This window comes from Colobus angolensis, unplaced genomic scaffold, assembly GCF_000951035.1.
Source record: "Colobus angolensis palliatus isolate OR3802 unplaced genomic scaffold, Cang.pa_1.0 Scaffold98, whole genome shotgun sequence".
Lineage (NCBI taxonomy): Eukaryota > Metazoa > Chordata > Mammalia > Primates > Cercopithecidae > Colobus > Colobus angolensis.
The window spans coordinates 5128502-5149674 of NW_012123820.1; the positions used below are offsets into that span (position 1 = coordinate 5128502).

The 21173-nt window shown below is 42.0% G+C and overlaps 1 protein-coding gene across 2 annotated transcripts in view; it reads left to right on the forward strand.

Moving 5' to 3' along the window:
- The window catches only part of PHLDB2 (pleckstrin homology-like domain, family B, member 2), a 245392-nt gene that overhangs the window by 114982 nt on the left and 109237 nt on the right, over window positions 1-21173 (forward strand). The window contains exon 1 of one of the 2 annotated variants that reach the window (XM_011932763.1): window positions 3880-4265. The exons of the other annotated variant lie outside the window; for it this stretch is intronic. The gene's annotated coding sequence lies outside the window, so the exon portion shown is untranslated. Of the gene's footprint in view, window positions 1-3879; window positions 4266-21173 lie in introns of those variants that run through there. 2 annotated transcript variants of the gene reach the window in all.

Genomic DNA, 21173 nt, shown 5'->3' on the forward strand with positions numbered 1-21173 from the left:
TTCTTTCTTTCTTTCTTTCTTTCTTTCTTTCTTTCTTTCTTTCTCTTTCTCTTTCTTTTCCTTCCTTCCTTCCTCTATTTCTTTCTTTCTTTCTTTTTCTTTCTTTCTCCCCCTCCCTCCCTCCTTCCCTCCCTCCCTCCCTTTCTTCCTTCCTTCCTTCTTTCTTTCCTCTTTCCTTCCTTCCTTCCTTCCTTCCTTCCTTCCTTCCTTCCTTCCTTCCTTCCTTTCTTTCTTTCTTTCTATCATCCTAACTAAAAGAAAGTCTGGTAATATAATAATAACGATAACAGTTGTACTTTGTTGAGTGCTTTCTATAGATGTTGGGGTCTGCATTTGCATTTGTCTGGTTTTTTTGTTTGTTTGTTAGTTTTTTATTTTTGAGACAAGGTCTCACTCTGCCACCCAGGCTAGAGTGCAGTGGTGCAATCATGGCTCACTGCAGCCTTGAATTCTCAGGTGATTCTCCTACCTCAGCCTCCCGAGTAGCTGGGACTACAGATGGTGCACCACCATGCCGGGCTAATATTTTTGTATTTTTAGTAGAGATAGCGTTTTGCTGTGTTGGCCAGGCTGCTCTGGAACTTCTAGTCTCAAGCGATCCTGCTACCTCAGCTCCCGAGGTGCTGGGATTACAGGTGTGAGCCACTGAGCCTGGACTGAATTTATCTAATTTAACACTTGCACCTTCAGGGTGGTCTCGTCTATCTTCAGGCCGCTATGGCCTTATGAAAGCTATTGAAAACCACTCTAACTCATCAGGAATGGGAAACTTTGCTGGGTTTAGTCACTTGAAAAAGTCACATTCAATGAATACTTTTTCAGTCCCTTCCATGTATAAGTCTTGGAGTATGATTCATACAAATATGAATAAAATGACTCCCTTTGCCTTCTAGGAGCTTGGCTATAATGAGACAGAGATGCCAGCAGATAAAACAAGGCAGTGAAGGGAGGCCAGTGAGGATTACTTTTTGTCTAGTAATTAGGGATTATTCATTATACAGACATGTCCTCTAGTAACATTCATACTTAGGAAAGAGGTAGAAGGTAGCATTAAAGACAATGAACTCAAGAACAAGTGCTCAAATTCTGCCCCTACCAACTTATTACCTGAGTGACAATTGACTTCTCTGTGATCCTTTTTTCACTTATAAAATGGGAGTAGTAACAATAACTGTCATAGGGTTGTTGCATCAACTAATACTGTCCTATATTTCGAAGAATACCGGATACCTATATGATAGTAATTGTTGCTCTCAATAAATTTAGCTACTTTTTCCTTAGACATAAATATTGGCAATCTAATTATGGCCATTCTAAATATGCTGTGTTGGTGCGCATTCTCCTTAGATCTTCTGAAGGGAGAAAAGTTGTCTCTAAGATGTCTATGTAGTCAAGTGTATTTCTGGCATTGCTCAAGGCAAGGAAATGTTTGCAACACAGTGCTTTGGATCAAAGCCATCATTTATTCTTGAGCACCATTTACATGTCTGGCATCCTTCTAGGCACACTAGGGATATAGCACTGGAGAGAACAGGCAATACTCTCTGCCTGCCTGCCTGCCTGCCTTACAGTCTAGCAAGGAGAGATAGACAATAAACATAATTTTAAAAGTACATTTTACAATGTAATAGAATGTGGTGACTTTGTCAAAAAATAAATTTAAGTAGTATGGAAAACACATTTTAAACTTTAAGTAGAGTGGTCAGAGCAGGCCTGAGCAACACAGTGACACTGAACAGTGTCTTGAAGGAAGTGAGGGAGTGAACCATGCAGCTACTTGGGAGGAGGGAATTTTAGGCAGAGAGGGCAATTAGAACAAAGGCCCTGTGATGGAACGTATTTACCTAGGAATCTAGTCTAGGAGGCCATTGTGGCAGGGGCTAAGTGAGTGATAAAGGGGAAGCAGGAGGCCGGGCACAGTGGCTCACGCCTGTCATCCCAACACTTAGGGAGGCGGAGGTGGGCAGATTGCTTGAGCCCAGGAGTTCAAGAACAGTCTGGGCAGTGTGGCGAAACCCCATCTCTGCAAAACATTCAATATTAGCTGGGCATGGTGGTCTGCACCTCATGGAGGCTGAAGTGGGAGGATCACTTGAGACCAGGAGGTTAAGGTTGCAGTGAGCTATGATCATGCCATTGCACTCCCGCCTGGGTGACAAAGTGAGACCCTGTCTCAAAAAAAAAGAGAAAAGAAAAAAATTCCAGGGTAAAGGAAATAAAATGATGTTATGTTCATGGGGATGATCCAAAAAAGAGGAGGAAAGAGATGACGTGGGCGAGAAAAGAACATTGTTGGAGCACTTAACTGTTTAACTGTTGGATTGATGAGTGTATGTATGCTTCTGCAGGGCAAAAACTCAGGACAGGGAAAAAAATTCTTCCGAAAAACCAGACACTCCTAACAAACATATGAAAAAATGCTCATCATCACTGGTCATTAGAGAAATGCAATCAAAACCACAATGAGATACCATCTCACACCAGTTAGAATGGCAATCATTAAAAAGTCAGGAGATAATAGATGTTGGTGAGGATGTGGAGAAATGAGAACACGTTTACACTGTTGGAGGGAGTGTAAGTTAGTTCAACCATTGTGGAAGACAGTGTGGCGATTCCTCAGGGATCTAGAACTAGAAATACCATTTGACCCAGCAATCCCATTACTGGGTATATACCCAAAGAATTATAAATCATTCTACTATAAAGGCACATACAAACATATGTTCATTGCAGCACTGTTCACAATAGCAAAGACTTGGAACCAACCGAAATACCCATCAATGATAAAGAAAATGTGGCACATATACACCATGGAATACCATGCAGCCATAAAAAAGAATGAGTTCATGTCCTTTGCAGGGACATGGAGATGCTAGAAACCATCATTCTCAGCAAACTAACACAGGAACAGAAAACCAAACACCGAATGTTCTCATCATAAGTGGGAGTTGAACAATGAGAACATATGGACACAGGGAGGGGAACATCACACACCCAGGCCTGTTGGGGGATGGGGGACAAGGGGAAGGAAAGTATTAGGACAAATACCTAATGCATGCGGGGCTTAAAACCTAGATGAAGGGCTGATGGGTGCAAACCACCATGGCACATGTATACCTATGTAATAAACCTGAACGTTCTGCACAAGTATCCCAGAACTTAAATAATTTAAAAAAAAATTTTAAAAAGGCATTCCGTAGGTAAGGCTCTCCCTAAAATTAAAAGTCCAACTTTTACTTGTACATATGAAAAGTGCATTAAATAAGCTATTTCTTCAGTGACAGTATACTGAGTTATGCTCATGGTGTCAGGTACTTTGCATATATTATTCAGAAGCTTATTAGCTGCCCTGCAGCATCAGTATCGTTTATTGCTGCACTTTAGGGGAAGAAATTGTTGCTGGGAGCTACAACAACTTGCCCAAAGCCACAATGATCATAAGTAATTTGCACTTCGTTGTGCTCTTCTTTGCTGGTGTGAGATTCTCGTGGGCCAATGTCCTTCATCTGTGTAACTCTAGAGACTCGCCCAGACCTTGGAAGAGGTTCACATTTCCGCGTGCCGAGATCGATTATGGGCCACCCTCGGTCTCATTCGTTGACTTCCAGTAAAGCATTGGCTGGTGAACATCTCCATCAGCATTGTTTTCATTGGTTACAGCAACTCACAAAAATATTGGGGAAAATACTAAAATTTTCAAGAGATGTGATTGCAAGGAAATCAGAATGAGTTTAAAACCCTCCTGACCCCCGTCCTTCGCTGAGGCTGTTCTCTGAGGATTTTGCAAACCTGCTTTCTGACGCATCTGGTAAACTTGCCCCGGGGTGAACTGTCAGAAGGAGGTGCGGTCACCTGGAGTTTCCTAATAGATACTTCGCTGTCGGTTAAGGAAATCATCACCCGAGGACGTAAACCCTCCCGCCCTTCTTTCAGCTCTTAAAAAAAGCCTGCTACAAAAGTCCCTAGTGCGTTGCTGTGAACGTAGCTTTGAGAAGCTGGCGCCCAGTGATGGGGCAAAAAGCCAGGCCCTTCCGGCAGCCGTGAAAGCCCCAACAGCATACTGCCAGGGAGCGGGGTAGGTCACCAACTTCGTTGCTCTAACTCCCTGGGTGCCCGCTGCGGTGGTTACAAAGGGGGTCAGGGGTGCCGGACCCAGCCGCGCGGAGCCCACCATTACGGCCCGAGGGGGGCCCGACGGTGTGGCGTGGCGTAAGGAGCGAGCCTGCCTTCTCTCGCCTCCGGGAACGGGCCACACCGGTGGCCAGGTGAGGAGGCGGCGGTGGTCGCCCGGAAGGAGGGGGTGGCGCCGACTCCGTGTGCCAGGAGTGCGCCCCAGGGACACTGCCTCCCCCGCGCCCAAGTTGGTTGCCGCCGGTTGCGCTGCGGAGGGTTGGGGGCGGAGAGGAGGCAGTGGCTGGCCGGGCCGAGGAGGGGCGCGCTGACTCCTCACCGCGAGTCAGGAGGGGCCGGCAGGCTCACGGACGGAGACAGGGTAGGCGGGGGCAAGGGCCAGGCGCTAGGGCGGCGGCGCCAGCGTAGAGCGGCGGTTTGGAGGAAAGATGAGACGGTGAGTGGGCTCCGCGGGCGCAGAGTTTCTTTGCTTCTTTACAGGCTGTAGGGACAAAAGCCCAGGCTGGGGTCGGCAGTGCCCAAGCTGCGCAGGTGGGGCGAGGGAGGGGGGGTGGCGAACCCCGTTGTGCATGACTCTCGGGGGGTTGAGGGGATCCCGCGGTGGAAGTGTCTGTCTAGTAGGGGAGATGCTTCCAGAGTGATTGTAGGAAACAGGCACGATGTGGGGGAACTGGGGGTAACTTTTTCCAACAACTCTGGAATGCACATGGAGAGAGGGATGGGGATCCTTGGGAGAGCTCCCTGAGAAAGAGAAGGTCCGCTGCTGGTTGGTGTAGGGCGCGGGATTCAGAGAAGACTCCCTCCCCTCAAATATTTGGCTGGCTGCGCTTCTAGTTCCACTTTCTTTCAAGAGTGAACCTCACAAGCTTTAACAGCCAAGAGCGGCTGATTCCCATTTGGCCTTTGACCCCCCTGAAAGTTTATAGTGTGGCCGTCTCGGCACCCCTAGAGATAGCAGCTGGAAGGCTTGGGGAGTATTTTAACCCTCTGTTTCTCCAGCGCCCTGCGCGGCGGAGGCGCAGCTGAATTGTTTGCTGGTTCGTTTAATAACTTAGCCCTAGCAGTCATCACTTACTAAAGCGCCGAGGACCTGGCTAACTCCCGCCACCATCAGGAAATTAAAAGGCTGACCGGCTGTCCCTCCCAGGGTTGGGGTTTCCTGTTTGAAAGAGCTTGGGAAGTCAAACTGCTTCGCGGTTCCTCACTTACCTTTCTTATGTAAAAGAGGGAGAGACGCCCGCAGCTCTTTCTCTTAGTAAACTAGCCCGTGGCTGGAAATTCTCCGGGCGCCTGGCCCTGCCCTCTTCCCTAGAAATCTTTATCCTGCAACTCTGAAGTAGCTCTAAAGAGCTCTAGAATGCACAGCTAGTCATAGCCAGGCACAGCTGGGAGTGTAACTAGACGAGGCATAAAAATGTGGAGTCTTTTTAGTGTAAATATTTGTCAGCCACATTTCCCTTCGTAATATGAACGTGTAAGTTACAGATGTAGATTTTCAAATTTTGGACGTGTAATTTTAAGCTTCCTAGTTTGGTTTAATTTGGGCGTTCGAGATATGTCTCTGGGATTCTAAAGTTTGAATTCGGCTGGGAGAGATCTAAATGAAGTCCACAGTTTCAGAAGGTTAAACTTTTGCCCTGTGAACACTTGAATTCTTGGTTCCTGGTAGGATAGCAACAGAACAGTCGGATTTGGGATAAATAAACCGTTAGAGTTGCCCACTATTTTAACTGAATGGCTATATCTCCCTTGCCGTTGCCTTCAATTGTGTAAATATTTGTTTGAATAAAGAGCGAAGGTTCTTTGAAAAGTAACAGTTGTGTCTATTCTTGGCTCCCCTTTCATATCCTCTGCTTAGTTATTTAAAAGGATTTTCTTTGCCTCTTACATTTAATAGGGAAATTTAAACATTACATGCACTTAAATTCTGTAAAGTCTCCAAACCATTTATAACTGGCAAATGCTTTAATGACAAGGAAGAGTTGAGTTTTTGCTCTTAGTTGGCTAATGTAGCCTTCACCTCTTGAGACCCAGAGGTTTGCAGATCTCAGCCTGTCACAAGTGGAAAAATGAGATGTCTGGTTAAGAGTAGTCATCATTGCAGTCAATTTGCAGGCCTCAATCTGTTGTATGCAGCTGGCAGCTGCTGTTCTTTTGGTGTTGAGATCGACTGCCATGGGTGTCGCCTGGATTCCTGTTTGAAATGGGGAGGAAAAGATACTTAGGAAGTTGGACTAAGAGCTTGCTCACTCCTATCTTCAAGGACTGTGACCAAGCTGAAATTCGTTAGCAGCCTTTCCAGAAACATTTTATTTACCCTGTGTGTTTGTGTGCGTGTGCAAGAGAGGACAAAATAAGCCAAAGTGATTAACCAACCTCTAGTTTTCACTATTTTCTTCAAAACTCCGTTTTGAGGTCTGTAAGCAAGGGTTGACTCTGGAGTGCATTGGAGAAGTTACCTCGGCTCACTGCAACTTCTGCCTCCTTGGTTCAAGCCATTTTCCTGTCTCTGCCTCCCAAGGAGCTGGGATTACAGGCGCCTGCCACCACGCCTGGCTAATTTTTGGATTTTTAGTAGTGACAGGGTTTTGCCATGTTGGTCAGGCTGGTCTCAAACTCTTGACCTCAGGTTATCCGCCTGCCTGGGCCTCCCAAAGTGCTGGGATTACAGGCATGAGCTACCACACCCGGTCTCCTTTTAAATGTTTTTAAAAGAGTAGTTAACGTTATGACTTTATATCCTAATTTTCAACCCTTAGCAGGGAGGCAGTGCTGTGGTGCTGTGGATGACTTGGAGTGACAGTGGCTTTGTACATTTTCTAGGTGGAGTACCTGTGCCTTATAAATCTATCTGTAAAGTCTTGGTGTACTTAATTGTTGATTGTGTAAATGTCACTCTTTTGAAACAAAAACACTGAAGTGATGCCCTTTATCTTAAAGTCCTAATGTACATTGGAGCTGTGGTTCTCAATGGGAGAGGGGATTTTGGCCCCCAGGGGATATTGGCAAGGTATTTTTGGTGGTAACCACTGACAGGAGTAGAGTGCTACTGCCATATAGTGGGTAGAGGCCTGGGATGCGGTTCAGCATCCCGCCATGCATGGGACACAAAAACAATTATGCAGCGCCAAGCCCTGCACTAGAGTATTGCCTGGGGGAGTAGGTTAACAAGATTAGGGATCTTAATCTAATTTAGATCCTCAAGAAACTTGTTTAACTGTGTTAAACAAGAGACCCTTATCATAGAAGCCGTTTTGTGGGCAGCAGATTCTTTTGTCCTTGCCATTTAGAGTCTTAGTATACCATAGAGGTCCAGGAACTTGTGTTCATTGACAACTTTGAGTTGGATTAAAGTCATGGGATTTGGGAGCATTAGAGCACAAGGGAGCCTCAGAGATCACTTAATTTCTACCCCTTCTTTTCATAGATGTAAAAAACTGAGACACTCAGAACTTCAGGACTCATAAGGTCTCAAGTGAGCTAACGGCAGGCAGACAAAGTTCTAGGTACAACCCAGGAGTTGAAACATTTTAAATAGAGATTCAGGCAAATGGGAACAAAAACCAAAACACACTGGATCTGACCTTATGTGAAAGTTTCAAAGCACCATACCCTGTGAGAAAATAAATAAATGCTTCGGCGGGGGAGGGGCGGCATTAGCCATAGGGAGTGTGGGGCACATGCCTGGGTGCCCCCGTTCCAGAAAGGGGTAATTCCATTATATGACCTGTGACACTCCACTTCTGATGCCTGCACCATCCTTTCCATGGCAAAGTGGGCAACAGATGGTTCCATAGACATAGCAGATGTTGCTTTTGAATCCAGGTACAAAACAACATTTGAGATTTTCTGTCCCTCCCTGCCTTATCGGTTAAAAGTAGAGTACATGAATGGATAGGGTTGGCGTGGACAGAAGGGAGAATAACAGAGTCCTCCTGAGTATGGAAGAAAAAAAGACACCTGGCACATACGGAAATGAGCAAGCGTTGGGGACATTGTGGGGAAAATTCAAATTCATAAGCTGATGAGGGGATATCTAATATAAATTCAATTGCATAGAACTATGATTAAGAATCAGAAGACAATTCAAGCTTAGCTCTTCCTTCAGCATGTAGAACAAAATAACTATGGGGGTAAAAGGAACCTTAGAAATCCTCTTATCAGAATCTATTCCCTCCAACCGACTAACTGGGTTAGATAGCAGCAGAATCTGCAAGCCTCCTGTTCTATTGCACTTTCTCTTGTACCCACAGTCTCTACCATTCCGTGTGTTTACCTAATGGGAAAGAAAATGATAGTAAAGAAAGTTATTGTTAATTACTTGGGAGAGTTTGAAAAGCAGGGTATTTGTGAATGGCTCTGTTTATAGAAAGGAGTTATCTCAATGAGTTTTTGATTATCAGAAAAGTTGTACCCCATAGCCTGATTAATTACAAACATGTGTACTGTCCTGTTTACATTGCTATGGTTAACCATTAGGCTCATGATCATGGATTCTAGTTCTGGGTGCCAGGTGGTCCTGCTGTGGTAGTTATTTTATCTAATGCTCAAATCTGACAGGTTCTGGCCATGTGGGCAAGTTTTTAGTGTGCCTTTGGTGGAAGACATAAAACCTCTGGAAGTGTTAAGATAGTTTCTTATCATTTTGACAGCTAGCCAACGGGTGCACCGCAAAGCCAAGTACATAGTAATATATTTAGAAATGACTCAAGAGTGATGGCCCTTTTAAGGGATCTGCCCCCCTGCAGGTACTAGGCAAAAGAGGTGTAGCAGTCTTTTCATCATCACCTTTTATCTGGCCATTCTTGTTACTGTTTTTCAGATGATGGGAGAGGAGACAGGAATAATTTTTTAAAAAATAACTGTTGGTTAAAAATATTTATTGGGATTTGATTAAAGTAACTTGTCTTTTGAAAATAAATACAACCAAAATTGGTAGCTCAGGTTTTCAAATCCCTTCCAAGTAAACATTTAGCCAGGCAGAACTTATCTCTATGTTCATCCAGGAATTTGAACCTTCCGGGAGTTAATTTGCTTACAGTTGTTTTCATGACGTTTAAGGATGTTTCTTAGACATTGCAGAAAAGAAGCTTCGTGCTGTATCTGCTTTAAAGGCAAGATGGTTGTCTATAGCAACTAGTGGTCAATAAGAGAAACCCAAGTGTAAAAATCATTTTACTGATGTGTGGGAAACCTAGAGATTGTAGATAATTGCTATACAAAGATTAATAAGATATAGAGTAACAAGGTTAGTTAGTCAAAAAGTTTTTGAGAGGACTTTTACAGAAGATACTTGTTTAGTGTGTTGGGCTGATTTTATTAGATGAAGTGCCTTTCCTTACTTTACAAATTAAAAGGAAAGAAAATATTGTATATGCCACTATTTATCGATGGCCTTAAGCCAGGTCAGCTTTTTCTGAGACTTACTGCTAATTCAGTGGGAATTGGTGTTGATCATCTTAGAATGTTTTGTTTGCGCATTGCATGTGACTGCCCTAGATGGCAGTATGTTCATGGAACTAGCCTATGAAATAGCAAAAAAGTTAAAGATTACAAGAGTTTTCCGAGATTTCTTTCTTGACCACCCTACTGCTAAAACAAGGAAAGATAAAAGCAGAGGAAACCCAGCTCCTACATTCTTTTGACCAGTGCAGATCCAGTGTGAATAGTGCTGCACAGCCAAGAGATATTCACAGGGGATTGAGAAGTGATATCTGGCTGCCTCACTGCTTACGTCATTGCAGAAGTAGCTTTTCAAAAACAGTTTAAGATTTATTAAGGAAACTGCAAGCCATGGGAATGCAGACAAAACCTTTCTTATGCATCATGCTGAATGAAATACCCATATTATATTACATTAACATAACTCTGACCAGGCCTTTTCTCCACTATGTTATGCTGAAACAATTTACCATGCCTTTGGAATGTCATGGGCAACAGTGCCAGTGAAATCTTTTCCCAATTAGGTAGCTGCCACCTTATCACTAAAACTATTTCTGTTCTGTGGTCATTTCCATTTCCTGCATTATATAATGAGCACTCCTGTGTTGTTTAACCAGTATCTGTGGGAGTCCAGAAAGTTGGAGCAGAAAGAACATGTAATTCACCCTCACTATTTTGAATATGGAGAAACTCCTGCTAAAGCAAAACGAAGACAGGCGAATTGACGTGCTCCAGATCTTAGTTCTGTTAGCAGAACCAGAACTAGGATGGATCTTCCGATTCACTTCCCTGGCGGCCTCAGTGTTCTTTCTACTAGATTGGCCACTGAAATAAAAATAACATCCTAATGTAACCATTTCCTTTATTAGATCTTTTGGCCGGAGTTATAAAAGGCAGCATTGATTAAAATTAAATTAAACTTAGTCAATTGTTTATTTATCTCGACTTGTTTAAGTACTTTCCCTTCTTTCAAGCAATAAGTGGTCAAAAGGCAGATAGCATGGAAGGGAAAAAGTAAGTGTCTTATAATACTCATTCAGCATACTCAACTGCTAAGTGATGAAGATATGATATTATCATAATTATTATTTTTACTTTACAATATTTTAGAAACTTACCCCACCCACTCAATTTTTTTTTTTTTTTTTTTTTTTTAAGAAACAGGGTCTTGCTCTGTCACCCAGGCTGGAGTACAGTGGCACGATCCAGCTCACTGCAACCTCGGCCTCCCAGGTTCAAGTGATTCTCCTGCCTTAACCTCCCGAGTAGCTGGGATTACAGGCATGCACCACCACACCCAGCTAATTTTTGTTCTTTTAGTAGTGATGGGGTTTCGCCATATTGGCCAGGCTGGTCTCAAACTCCTGACCTCCAGTGATCCGCCCACCTCAGCATCACAGGGTGCTGGAATTACAGGCATGAGCCACCAAGCCCAGCTGCACCCGCTCAGTTTTTGATTTAGAGCGAAATGTATTACAAACATGGAAGATGTGGTTGACCTGTGTTTGTTCCACCTCTTGTGAGCCTGTTTAGACTATGACTATTCCCAATTCATAAATCTTGGGTTAGGGAATGGTAATTCCAGCAAGTATATAGGTCTGGGGAATGTTACGTTGGAAAAATTGAATATTACTCTTAAGGGAGTGTCTTTTGATGAGTAGTGTGGGATGGGGCAGGATGGCGGCAAGATCGGAGAGTTTCCCTCCCATACACTCTCGTCAGCTTCCAGTTCAAGTCCACGGAGGTGGTTTCAGGGTCGAGAGAGCATCTTTATCCACATATGATCCCCAGGTTGATAATTCTCTTGCTTGAAATTAGCTTTGAGATCAAAAGATCAGAGGGTGCTTTTTCATGTAGCACTCCTGTGGTTCAAGAAGAGTATCTGAAGTACAGTACACACAGAATTCAGGACCTCTGAGTTATCCCATGATTCTCCTCTTCACTGGGTGATCACATAATAAAGGAAGACCCTTACAGCTTTACGGGGGACTTGGTCAGAATCCTTGGTTAGGATTCTATGAAGAACTTGACCTAAAGATCTCCTCCAGCTTCAGAGAAGCAGTAACAGAACTGTAAAATATTCAAAGTATGTTAGTCTCTTCCTTAACATACATTTCTAAGGGGTGTGTGTGTTTGTGTGTGTGTGTGTGTGTGTGTGTCTATTTTAACCTTTTAATTGAGGCTGAAAGTCTTGATATGGAGGGTTTGACAGTTTTTGTGAATGCTTTTACGTGTCAACTTTATGACGAAATCATTATTTGGGCACAAAGTGCTGAAACTTAGCTACCCCACCTAACGTTATCTTGCGAATATCTTTTTGTGTGTGTGTGTGTGTGTGTGTATTTATATTTATTTTAGTTAGATGTATAGTTTCAGTTTGGCTTTCAAAATAGTAAAATAACTCACAGATACCTGTTACTGTCTTTACTCAATTTTTAAGGAACACCAAAATTTAGGAGTGCAGGATGAAAAAAACCTTTCTGGTGTCTACCAGGTTTGAGGACGTATGGAGAGCTACCTCATACGTTTGAAGACTCTTCTAGAGGGGCTTCTGGACTTTCGCTGATATTTTAGGATTCTATCTAAAGATCCAAAGACTGTCTTTAAGCAACTAGTCAGACTGGTTGTTCAGCTAACTCCCTTTTAAACTATCCTGTTCACTTAAGTTTTGAGTCTTCACGCCCCAGAGAGAATATTAGGTTAATATTAGGCTAATTCTACCCAACATGAGCGAGCTCGAGGACCTGAGTCATCTGTATAACAACTTCCAGACAAGCCCTCATTCATTAATCTCTCAGCATAAAGAAAATTGTAATGAAATGTAGGGGCCCAAGGAAATATGGGGTAGGACAGAGGCGGCATGTCAGCCACTTTCTTTTTTTTTTTTTTTTTTTGTGCATCATCATTTTATTCTTTTCAATTGTAAAGGTTATAATATTTACATAATCTAGCTACCCAATAAGAACACAGAAAGTTAAGGTAAGCCAAGCAAGATGGGCAGCAGCGAATATCTTAAATGTGATGGCCTGCTTACTTGTTTTCCTGAAAATGTATTTGCTTTCAAACTTCTCCCAGGTACTTAAAAATACATGTATCAGTTTTTAGGAACTTAATTCAGTATGATAAAGAGTTAGTATTTTATACTTAAAAAAAAAAAAATCAGCTAGGAGCCAGTGATATGACCCCAACCTTCTTTGTAAAGTCAGCTACTATAATTTTTAAGTCAGTATATACATTTTATTTGATGTTGACTTGCAGAATGCTTGTAGCTTTTTAAAAAGATATTTTATTATGAAAAATATTAAACTACACAAAAATTTAAATATACACTAAATAATAATAAAATAATAAAGATCCATGTACCTATCACCCAGCTTCAACAATTATTTATATATTCTAGTCTTGTTTCATTTGTAAACCTCGTTTTACCCCAAAACATGCATTGCTGTAAAGCAGATTCCAAACATCATTGTATTTCATTCATAATTTACAATGTAACTCTAAGAGTATTTTTAAGATATATCATCATCACACTTAAAAATCACAGTGGCTGGGCGCGGTGGCTCACGCCTGTAATCCCAGCACTTTGGGAGCCCGAGGCAGGTGGATCATGAGGTCAGGAGTTCAAGACCAGCCTGGCCAAGCTAGTGAAACCCCGTCTCTCCTAAAAATACAAAAAAATTAGCTGGGCGTGGTGGCACGCGCCTGTAATCCCAGCTACTCTGGAGGCTGAGGCAGAGAACTGCTTAAACCTGGAGGGGCGGGAGTTGCAGTGAGCCAAGATTGTGCCACTGCACTCCAGCCTGGGCAACAGAGCGAGGCTCCATCTCAAAAAAAAAAAAAAAAAATCACAGCATTATCATCCATTTTCCAGTCTCAAATTCTCTGATTATTTCATATGTCTTTTTTTAATTTTAATTTTAATTTTTTTGAGACAGGATCTTGCTCTGTCACCTAGGCTGGAGTATAGTGGCATGATCTTGGCTTACTGTAGCCTTGGTCTCTTAGATTCAAGAGATCCTCTCACCTCAGCCTCCCCAATAGCTGGGACTGCAGGCTTGTGCCACCATGCCTGGCTAATTTTTGTATATATTGTAGAGATGGGGTCTCGCCATGTTGCCCAAGCTGGTCTCGAAGTCCTGGGCTCAAGTGATCTGCCTGCCTCGGCCTCCTAGAGTGCTGGAATTACAGGCCTGAACTACTGCTCCCGGCATATACTTAAAAAAAAAATTACTGGATCTTGCTGCATCACCCAGGCTGGAGTGCAGTGGCATGATCATGGCTCACTGCAGCCTTGACCTCCTGGGCTCAAGTGATCCACCTGCCTCTATCTTTGCCTCTGCCACCTGAGTAGCTGGAACTACAGGCATGCACCATCATGCCTGGCTAATTTTTAAAATTTTTGTAGAGATGAGGTCTTGCTGTGTTGGTCAGGCTGGTCTCAAACTCCAGGGCTCAAGCAATCCTCATGCCTCAGTCTCCTGAAGTGCTGGGATTATGAGCCTGAGCCACCTTGCCTGGCTTCATACATTTTAAAAAACTGACGGTTTGTTCCAAACAGGATCCAAAACCATGTCCACACATTGCATTTAATTGGTATGTCCCCTCAATGTCTTTAATCGAGAATACTTCTCTCTTCCTCTTGTTTTTTTTTTTTTCTTTTTCCCTTGCCATTTGATTATTCATGAGTCTTCCCCCCACCCCCCTCCCACCACTGGGGACTTTCCCATGTTTTAGAATTAGGTAATTGCATCTCTGTTTTTTTTTTTTTTTAAACCATATTATTCTCTTCCTTGTATTTTCTGTAATCAGAGACAGCATACTTTGAATTTGTGTTGAGCTGAATTTATATATATATATGTATGTACTTCAATACTTATTGACAGTGTCTCTTCTTTAAATATTGCTAAAGCTGCTTTAACAAAACAAATGTGAGTCTAATTGATAAAAAGCACATCTTGATGATTTATGTAAAAGAAAGAAATTTTGCAAGTGTGAGGAAACTAATGACTCAAAAGTTTATTGAGGTTGCTTCTGCTTTCTGTCCTCCTCCAACCTGTCCTCCTCACTGGCTGAAGAGAGTTATCACAGGGAACATGCAGCTAAATTACTTGCAGAGTCTAAAGAATATTTTTAAGTTCCTACAGACTAGTCTTACTCAAGGGACTAACACAAAACTTTTTTAAAAATCCCTATGATTGATGGCTTACCCTCCTTACCAAGAGACCTATAAGATTTCTAAGAATTCCTAATGTAAAACTATGTAGACTGATTTAAAAGTAGCCTGCGCACAGGAGATGAAGATCCTCATTTGAAATATGGTTATTGCTGTTGATTGTGATTACTTATAGGAACCTTCGAATACCATCTGGAATTTTTTTTTTCTTCTTTTTTGACAGAGCTCAGTCTTCAATACAGCTAGGGATAACAGAAGGGAATGGTAGCCTGGGGTTACACTCTTTTATTGTAACAGGAAGAAGCTGGAACTTCTTTTATATTGTGCTCTACTCCTTCCATCTGCACTTAATGTTCTCATTATCCCCTATCACTCTCCACTTCCTTCTGGGCCCCTTTTCCCTCCTGTAGCATCATTTGAGTCTTTTGTTCTTTCCCTAATGGTCTTCCTTACTTCTTCCTTTAGATATCTTTAGAATATGATAAAGTAAAAATTCAAAAAAAAAAAAAAAAGAAAGAAAGAAAAGAAAAAGGAAAAAGAAAGGAAAAGAAAAGCAAGAAACCAACCGTGTAATCGGTGTCCTGAGACATCGCAGCCACGTTCTGGTCCCCAGTGACCGTCACCTTTCTCTCCAGCCCTGCCACACATCACTCCCAGCACCTGGTGAATTCTGAGGCTGTGTCTTGTTGTCTGAATTCTGAAGAGTCCCCATTGGCAGTCAGAAAAAGCCTTTGTGTGTTTTAGGCCACTGTAGGCATGTGGACAGCATGTGTGTCTGTCTCTATGAGTGTATGTGTACTTGTGCGTGTCTACACACATTAGGATTTACAGCTGCCTGTTGTAATAGCCTCATTCTGAAAGAATAAACAAGCCTCCTTATTTTACCATTAAAATACATTTCTTCCCGTGGAACTGCTTTTTTGGATCTTTTTGATAATTGTAAACATCCTCCTTGGAGATTATCCACCTACCTACATGTATCTAGTTGGGTAATAATTATTTTGCTCAAACAGGCAGGTCTTTGAGTGACAAAGAACATGGTGCAAAGGAAGAGGAGTTGGAATCCATTTGCTGCTGTGTTTATTTGCAAAACAGAACAATAAGGGGACTATGCGTACTAACAAACAGGCTTTTTTCTCTCTCTGCTGTGGAATATAAAATCTTGTGTGTGGAGGAAGAGTTTTAAAGGAACAGAGGTTAGAAAGCCAGGATGAGTGAGTGGGAGAAGAGGAAGTTCTAAGGAGACATATTGAGATAGTGGGAAGATCCAGGGTTACGGATGGCTGCAGAAACTGTCGGGAATGGCATTGGAAGGAGAGAGGATCTGGGGCTATTTGCTTAGGGGGGGTGTTTGCAGATGGGTTTGGGGATATGTGGACAGGTGAGGCTTGTTTGCAGAGATAGAGGAGGTTGAGGAGGATATAAGAATGAAAGGAAATATTTGTGAAGTAGCTAGGTCTGTTTGCAGAGGGGGAGTTGAGGGGACTAAAGGTTTAACTGAGGATGGTGTTTGGAGAACAGAGGATGAGGAAAATAGGCTGCTTTTTGACTTTTGAAATGAGAATATTGCTAGGAAGTGGTTGTTTCTGGAGCTTCTAATAATTAGCTCCCTCTTCCTTGTGTTTTGATGTTGGGATTAGTGGAAAAAGAGACAAGTTTTTGTGTCCATTGTTGTCCATTGTAAAGCGTGGAGTTTCAGGTTGAACTAGATTTGTTTTTCCCTTCAATCCTCTAAAAGCTTCCCCTCAGGCCCCATCTGCTGCCATTGGTGGCCACAGAAATACCCCCACAGAATTCATGTAAAGAATGGCACTGCTTCTGAAGTACTGCTCTAAGCTGATGTCTGAATTCAATTACATGTCATCAGTGCATGCTTTATTCATAACATCATCTTATTGTAAACATCAGTGCTGAAAGAGACCAGCCTGTGGACCACCAGTGTGTGGGGAGAGCTTTGAACACCAGACATCAACCACTGTCTGCCACAAAATGTGGACTCCAAGTCAGGGTCTCTGTTCCATGGCTCTTGCAGGGCATGGGTGTAGACTCAAACTTTGTTATAAAGTGAAAGTTTTGACCCACAATTTTTTTTTTTTTGAAATGAGTTTTCCTGAATTTGCTTCTGTAATGTAAATCCCTCTGCATTTTCTCAATAATATGAAATGATTTACAGTTTTCTATCACTTGCTCTTGCAGTCGATCCCTCTTCCATTAATTCCTACGATATTGATTGGATGATCCTAAGCAGTGTCTTTATATGACAGTGTGAAATGACAAGTAATATGTTGTATAATTTGGGGATTCTCCATACTCATTTGGTGTAAATTACCTAGATAATTGCATTTATATAGGCCAGACTTGAAGTCCCTCTTCTCTAACACAACACGGCACAATACAACACAACAGACATTTAAATTTGTTTCTTTGCTTTTAAAACTTTGTTCTTGGCCTGGCATGGTGGCTCACGCCTGTAATCCTAGCACTTGTGGGAGGCCAAGGCAGGTGGATTACTTGAGCCCAGGAGTTTAAAGACCAACCAGAGCAACATGGCAAAAACCCATTTCTACAAAAAGTAAAAAAAAAAATTAGCCAGGTGTGGTGGCTCATGCTTGTAGTCCCAGCTACTGGGGGCGCTGAAGTGGGAGAATGGCTTGAGCCTGGGAGGCGGAGGTTGCAGTGAGGCAAGATTGTGCCACTGCACTCCACCCTGGGTGACAGACCCTGTCAAACAAACAAACAAACAACAAAAAACAAACAAACCAAAAAACTCAAAAAAACCTTTGTTCCTTCGGTGTGTTTTCATTATCTTGGAACTCTGATCCCTACAGTATCATAAATTCACTGTTGGTGGTTTATAGTTTGAGGGATCAGCTTCATTCTGGTGCTATCTGATATAAATGAAGCTGGAGAATTTTATTTCAAAACAGATACCAGAATTGTACCAAAGAGAAAAGAATCTCCCAAAGAACTTTTAAAAATGATCCTGATTTGATTTTTCAGGTAATTTTATTTTCCAGGGAAAAAGTATTGTGACTTTCTGTGGGTACCTTCCAGCGATCTCTTCATGACTTCTTAGCATTTTCTAATGAGGTGATGTAGTAGGTTTCAGGTGATAAAATAACAAGAGCACTGGGGGGGATTTAATTAATGGATTTGAAAGTAAATGCAAACATTTTGACATATATTAATTTCTTTCCTGTTTAGACTTCCCGGTGTTGCCTTTTCTCTCAGATGGGCACCAGATGCATTCGCTTCTCCTAGCCCATTCTGTGGATACGCATGTAATAAGGCATGTAGCCATTAAGGCCTTTGGGACTGTTTTCCTTCCACAGTAACATAATGCAGGGATTGTATAGTTTCACTGAGTCTTCTCTTTTGTTTACGTAAAATATACAGGAAACCCAAAACAAACACATCAGCATAGATCAAGAAGACAGGCTGTAAACTTTGGCATCTTCTTTGCCTCCTCTCTTACACATGTTAACACAGACCTCCCTTCCCCACTTCCTTCCCTCCTGTTGTCACCTTGGCAATGCCTCTTGTGTGCTCTCCTTCACCTCCCACCATCCTAACTCTAACTCTGCTTTCTTCCTCTACACTCAGCTGCAGTCTCTGATGTGTGCAATCGCATTCCTCCCACTCTCATTGCCTAGGGAATTAAAACCAAACTCTTTCCCTGTGTTCTTCATCCTCCTGCCTCTTCTCTCCTTGCCCACACCCTAATCCTCATTCAGAGTACATAATTGATGACTGGTCCGCATTTCCTAGGAGTTTCTAATGGGGTTAGGCCTGCTCACACCTAAAATGAAAAGGCCACTTTGGAAGTAGGGAAGGCAAGAGCTATCAGTAACCATTGTTGTCCCTCATGGGGTCAGAAAAGTCACCCATCGGAATTATTCTGTACCTTTTGAGTTGAATTGATTTGAAGGTTAAGAGAAATCAATTTGAAACAAATATACATATACATTCAGCTGTGGCAGGTAAACTAAGCCTCAGGAAAATGAATGGATTCCATATTTGTATCTGATGGTAAATCTCTAAATGCACAACCTTTTACACATCCTAAACAGGACCACTACGCTTGAACTAAAAGAAAAAATAAATGGGGTAACAAACACGAATATCCCTTTAAATTTTCTCTGGAATATCCTGCTATCCCAGTCATCTGTGACTTTCCTCTACAGATATGCATAGCCAAGAAGAAATGGTGCATGTGGCTGTTTCTAAATGTGGTTTATTATTTGCAAATATTCTGCTTGTTGCTTCCCTAGAGTTTGTAAAGCTGATCTCTCAGCCAACACTACTTTGGAAAATTCTGCTGTTATATTTGTTTGGCCAACCAGTCTGCTTTGGTAATCATTGGTTTTTAGAAAAAGTGTATGTTGGAGAGGGGGAGAAGTGGTGGCACTTTCTGGGGTAGTAGGGAATCTGTATTGTAGTTTAATACTCTATAGTTTCTTTAGCCCAAATAGAGAGGGGACAGACTTTCGTAATATTTTAGTCAGGTGGTTAAGTAGCATTTCCAACTACAAACAGATTCGAGTATATTAATGTATTTTATTATCTAAAAAGTAACATCAGTATCTTATACTGCTGAGTCAAAAGCCAAACCTTTGAGTATTCATTTTGACAAGAGGTATTAACCCCTTCAATTCTTTACGTTGGAGTAAATATTTAAAATGCAGTTTTGGTGTAAGTGCTAGCTTTTTATTCTGCTTAGTGACATCTGCCCTGGCTTGCTTTCTGGGTTGCTGTGTCTGCATATTATGGGAATACTCTTAACTTAGTTCTGTTTCCCATTTTGTATGTTTTTCTTTCAAAGCAAAGTCTTTCTTACTAACTGGCATTAATTTTTGCCTATTCTAACCTCTCAGAGATTTTTTTGTAGCCACACCTAAACACTGGCAGGATTACTGTCCAAGTTAAATCACTTTTAGGGGAGGCATGCTGCTTGGACCCAGGAGGGCATATCTTACATGGTGGTGGGGATGAAAAAAGATTTAGATAACCATGAGCAAGAAATACAGGATTATTAAATATAGTTCATCCCAGGAGACTTACAGTCCTGGATTTTAAAAAACGGTGTTATAGAAACTACTGATTTTTCCTATATGGATTTTGTTTTAATTCTATCAGAGATAGAATGTTTGTTGGATGTACCAGTGGTCTGACCTAATAGGAGCTTGGAAGTTTGTTTACATCCTTTAACTCCCAGAATTTTAGGTGTGCAAGTGGCTTTATGCTACTATTGAGCTATTGAATAATACCTGTCAGATTCCCTTTCCTTCAATGGGCTTCTTTGCCATTTCTTTATACTGTAACCTCCTCGAAACTACCGCTCTCACTGTATTCGCCCCACTGCATGTTCCTTTTCCTGTCAACCAGTTCTCTCCATTAAGGAATGCATAGCAATTATTTGTTCGTAAGTATGTTTTTCCCTTTGGACTCTAAGCTATGTAAAGGCAGGAAATGATATCTCTTACCGTATGTCTCCCAATGCCTAGCTCAGGACCTGATTTACACTAGGCACTTAATGAAGATTAGCATCCTCATAGTAACAAAGAAGCCCCAAATCTCAGTGGCCACAGACAATCTTTGGGTTGACAAGGACCTCGTTCCATGTTGTCCTCATTCAGGAGTATGGGCTAACAAAGCCTCCGCAAGCCTGGATAGAGGCTAGTTGTCTTAGCAGGGGAGTGGGAAATGGTGAACCATGCTCTGACTCATGATGCTTCAGCTTGGAACTGGCACATTACTTTCTCTTGTATTTCATTGATCAAAGCAAGGGACGTAGCCACACCTAACCTCACAGAGACGAGGAAGAGCAACCTCACTATGTTCCTCAAAGAAGAAGAACTGGAATATTAGTGAGTAACACTAATGCCTGCTAAGTAAATGTCTGATAAACAGTAGGCATGAATTTAATGAATGAAGTGCCTAAAACTACCCATTGAGATTTTTAATTTTTTTCCCTGTACAATAAACAGAACTACTCAAATATGGAAGTAATGTAGCTACATTCTAAAAAACAATGTTAATATTATCTAAGCTATTATTCAGCAAACATCTAGAGACTTTTTTATAGCAATTCTGTTAGCTTTATTCGTATCAGGGAAGTGTTTGATTTTTTAGTTTTTCAGATGCATAGAGTGGAACAGATAAATACGTGTGATTAATGTTTTTGCCAGAGTCATTTAGAAGAATTGGAAAAAATGTTGCAGTCTTCAGTATGTGTATATTAATTAGTCTGATCAAGACTTTTTTTTTTTTTTGAGGCAGAGTTTTGCTTGTTGCCCAGGCTGGAGTGCAATGGGACAATCTCAGCTCACCACAACCTCCGCCTCCTGAATTCAGGTGATTCACCTGCCTCAGCCTCCCGAGTAGCTGGGATTACAGGCATGCACCTCCACGTCTGGCTAATTTT